This window comes from Artibeus jamaicensis, unplaced genomic scaffold, assembly GCF_021234435.1.
Source record: "Artibeus jamaicensis isolate MK-2021 breed Jamaican fruit bat unplaced genomic scaffold, CSHL_Jam_final contig_432, whole genome shotgun sequence".
NCBI classification, from domain to species: Eukaryota; Metazoa; Chordata; class Mammalia; order Chiroptera; family Phyllostomidae; genus Artibeus; species Artibeus jamaicensis.
The window spans coordinates 11,911,298-11,916,070 of NW_026521828.1; positions in this window are offsets into that span (position 1 = coordinate 11,911,298).

A 4,773-nucleotide genomic window follows, 5' to 3' on the forward strand; every position below is an offset into this window, starting at 1 on the left:
CATTTAATTGAGAGCATTCTTATCAAAGCAGGTGTCACAGGATTTTATGTATTCTTTCTTAGGCCTGATCACCTGGGGAACCCACCCTTTCCAGCACAGGGTTGCACTGCCCTCTGTCATGGTTCCAGGCTTAAGTCAGGCAGGGGAAGTAAGGCAGTGAAGAGATTAGGAGATTTGAAGACAGAATGAGGACTCAGGCTGTGTCAAAGCCGATGGGTGAGGGTCCATCTCCCCCTTTTGCTATAGTCCCCCAAGTCCTTCCCTAGGGGACCCCTGTGATTGTACCTGTCTTAGGTCGTCCCTCCCTTGAGAAATCTTACCTGTCACTGGCTAACTGATCACGCTTTGGGGGCCCCACAGGCTGAAGTAAAAGGGGCAGAGGCGGCACCCCTGCCAAGGACATAAGCTTTGTCTCCTTAGTGGCTTAGAGTCTGAAGGTCATTCACTCAGCCTTAGCCATGGGGTGGTTACCGCTTCTGAACCCAGACAGAGCAGTTCCCAACATTCTAGGGCATCTGGGGAGGTTCCTTGAGAAAATCTGAGTTGAGTCACACAGGAAAAAAGGCATTAAGTATGTGTGGAGAGAGGGACGGGACAGGCATTCCAGGCAGAAGAAACAACAAATGCACAGGCTTGGAGGTCGCTGGGGAGCGCGATGAGTCTCGAGCCAGCGTGGTTGGTGCACAGAACATGCGGGGTGCACCGCACTGGATTAAGCCAAAAAGGTGGGCTGAGGCCAGGCCATGCAGCCTTATAGGCCATGGTATAAGGCCTATAAGGGTTTTATTTTTTGTGCAATGGGAGGTCTCTAGAGGAGCTTCTCTAGAAGCCAGAGGTTGTGTGTGTGGATTAAATTCGCTTTAAGAAAACACTTCAGTTCTAAAAAGATAAAGGCCTCATAAGTCTATAGAGCACTGTTCAAAGCTCATGCAAGCTCATCACGATCTTGCGATTTTTCAGGCTGCTGTGCCAAGATGCCCCTCAGAGAAATGGGCCCCAGACGTGAACTCCATTGCCATGGGCCGCAGAGTGGGGTCTTCAGGGCCAAGCTCATAGCTAAATTGTTTTCAAAGTACTAAAATAATGCACATTCATAAAAATCAAACTATTTTCTGGTGCTCTTTTTTCTACACAACAGAAGACAGGGATAGAGAGAGACTGGCCAGTTTGGTCTTGGCCATTTGTGGAACGCAAACTAGTCTCATAATTTCTAAGATTATGTCTCTCTCCAGGCAGAGAGATAGGTAAGTTTTGCTACTGGTTTATTATTCATTCTAAGACTTCTATTAGGTACCTGTGGTGTGTTATACCTGTCCTATGTTCTCACGGGTAAGACAGGCATGGGTGGTCCCTGCCGTGCTGCGACTGTTTCAGGTAGAAAACACATACTGTAAAAACACAAAGCACAGAGCTGTCCTGGAGAAGGGATTGAGCGGCGTATTCCTTCAGCACAGGAGGGAGATGTTACACTTGCCCTGAGGACTTCAGGGTGCAGTCCTCATAGCAGGTCACCTGTGTCACGCATAGAACCCACTATTCCAACAGCTTTGCCACCCTCTTACAGAAGAGGGCAGTAGGTTCAAGGAGGCTGAGCAGTGTGGTCATGTAATACGGCCATGAAAAAAAGGGGGAGCTAGACTCAGAGCTTTCTGCCCCATATCTGGAGGCGTCTTTCTAGGCAGCTTCTCAGAGTTTTCGAGCAGAAAGACAGCAACAAAGAAGGGCCCTGGGAGGGCAGGGGAGAGCTGCACCCATACCACCTGTGGCAAGGCTGACCCGCTGAATTAGCAGGGCCCTCGGGGCCCAGAATCCTCCGCTGCCTCTGCTTTCCCACCCTTCAAATCAAATCACTTATGGAAAAAATTAAAGGAAATTATATCATTACCTTAAGTGGAAAATCAGTACCATTTACCACAAGTTGGAATAAACTTTAAAGATAAGTACAATAAAAATATAAATACCTCGAAAAGACAATGTTACACAATCATGAATGTGCCCTGTGCTTGAAGGGTGCCGTTTCTTGTTAAAAAGGAGAATCTAAGAGACTTCCTCTCTGATAATCAGATGGTCCAAAAGAGAACTGAATTATGATGAATTCTATGCTAATTTACACCAACTCTGTAAGTCTCCTAAAATTATCTCTTGTGTCAAAGTGGTGGGTACCCCACCCCCAACTTGGGCAATGCCTCTTCACTGGAAGGGGGTGAGGGTCCTTAGGAGGTCACCTAGATCCCTGGTAACAGAAGCCTCGTTTCTTCCTAACATCTGCGGCAGAACTGGAGTGAGCCCCACTAGTCAGATGACCTCACATTGAGCCTGTTCCCTCACCTGGAAAACCCCGATGACCGTGGTCCTGCCTACAGGTTATTCTGTCTGGCACAGAGGGAGGTCATCAGCATCAGCAGTGTCATCCCAACTTAAGTGCGGAGGGCCTGCTCTTTCCCCACTGCCCAGACTTGTCCTTCATCCCTGGTCCTCTCTCGGTTGTCAGCTTTCCTGCTCCAAGGCCACACTCCCTCTGGGAGGGGCCTCAGGCCACGTCAGCCGTTGGGCTGTGCAGGGCTGCCTGGTGTCCACATTGGTTACAGGACTGCAGGGGTTAAACATGTCAAGCAGGAAATGGAGAAATAAGGCTCCCTAAGACCTGGACAGTGATTCAGGACTCCAGTTTGCAGGACAGTGATGTGAGCCTGAACACATGCCTCAGCCCTCTGGAGGTCTAGCTTCTCCTTCTAATGTAAGTTCCCATCTTCAGAGACTCTCTGAGCTCTCCCCTTCTCTCCTTCTGAATAGGCTGTACTCAGAATGAGGAAAGACCTGGCGCCATGGAGGCCTCATAACCTGGTTTCCAGACGGCCCCCCAGAGCCAGAGGGACCAGCTTCCTCCTTGCTGAGCCTTTCCCCTGCGTGTTCGCTGAGGAGGGTCAACGCGCCCCCTGGCGGGGATGGGGAGAAAGGCTTCCAGAGCTGTGGGATGCATCTGAACTGATGATGACTGGACATTGCGCCAGAAGGACTCTAGCCCAAGCCTCTCCTTTTCCAAATAAGGAAACTGAGGGTCACGGGAGCGGAAGATACTCCCTCAGGTTTCCAGATAAAACAAGACTCCTAGTTAAATTTTAATTTCAGATGAACAAGAAATGATTTTTTTAAAGTATGAGTTTACTGTTCCATGCAACATTTATGACATACTTCTATCAGAAAATTATTTATTAGGGACCCGAAATTCAAGTGTAACCAGGAGTCTTTTCCTTTGCTATATCTGGCAACTCTACACCCGAGCAAACCCACTAAGTTAAGGCCTGAAGTCAGACTGGGGCCCAGACAGGGGTCAGGGCTTCTGCCTTGTACTTGATGGATGAGTACTTTTCACTAGCAGCTATGCACAGCGCTCAGCAGGGGCGTGGGAAATGCTGACAGTATTCTGGGAGAGAGCAAGTGGAAGGATATCTGAATACTGACTCTGATGATCCCAGGAGCGTTGTGAGTGCAAGAAGAGAGATGGGTCCTTCCCCCACCGCCGATTCTATTAAAACAAAAACCAAAAAACACCTGTGAGGCCTTTGGTACTAGAGCTGCCAGACATCCCTGGCCTGGTCTGATTACCAGGTTAGGGAGGGGCCTGGGCACCTGCATTTCTAAAAGTCTCCCAGGTGATTCTGATGCACCGCAAAGATGGAGGCCCCGCCCCCGGGTCAGCTCTAGGGAAGAACAGAAAACTGGTAGATATCAGCAATTGTCAATCTTCATTATGCATAGGATTCGGTGGATAAGGGAGGAGCAGGGGAGGGTGATGTTTAAAAACGCACATTCCACCCCAGCTGGTGTAGCTCAGTGGACTGAGCGCAGAACTATGAACCAGAGGATTGCTGTTCGATTCCCAGGCAGGGCACATGCCTGGGTTGCAGGCCAGTTCCCAGCAAGGGACACATGAGAGGCAACCACACATTGATGTTTCTCTCCCTCTCTCCTTTCCTTCCCCTCTAAAGATAAATAAATAAGATCTTATTAAAAATTAATTCCACTTGCTTTTTTAAAAAACGAACAAACAAAAACCACACATTCCCTGCTCCATTTCCCAGGGAAGGTTCCGACCGAGCAGATCCGGCCTGGGGCTCCTGGGATCTGCACTTTTGATAAGCTCTCGGCTTCAGCTGCATCTACAACACGTTTTATTGCTTAAAAATCATAAACAGAACGGAAACAAATAAGGACAAATAGTCAAGTTCTTAAAAGTAGATAGTGAGAATATGATATACATTGTACTATTTGTAAAACAAATATTTTACTGAAATACTTCTAAAATTTAGGAGCTTTGTAGAGGATTGTGGTGCAGGGGGTCTGAAGACCATGCCTTGAGAAGAGCTGGCTTAGGAGGCCAGAGAGTGGACAGGGCTGCCCTCTTCCAGATACAGACGTGTGCGCCCACGTGTAAGAGCTGAGAGAGTTGGGGAAGTTTCTAGAAAGAGATGGGCAGGAGGACCTGGTCTCCAAGGCTGGGGGGATTCAGAGAACTAGAGGGAGGGAGCATGGCAAGGAAGCAAAAAGGAAGGTGACGCCAGGACGCTAGGCTGTGTGCACACCGCATGTACACACACACGTGCACACATACAGACACACGCACACTCGATGGAGTAACATTCAGCCATAAAAAGCGGGCAGTGCAGCCTTTTGTGACGACGTGGATGGACCTCGAGGGCGTTACGTTAAGTGACATCGATCTGCATAGAAAAACAAACACTGCCTGATCTCCCTTACATCTGGAATCTAAAG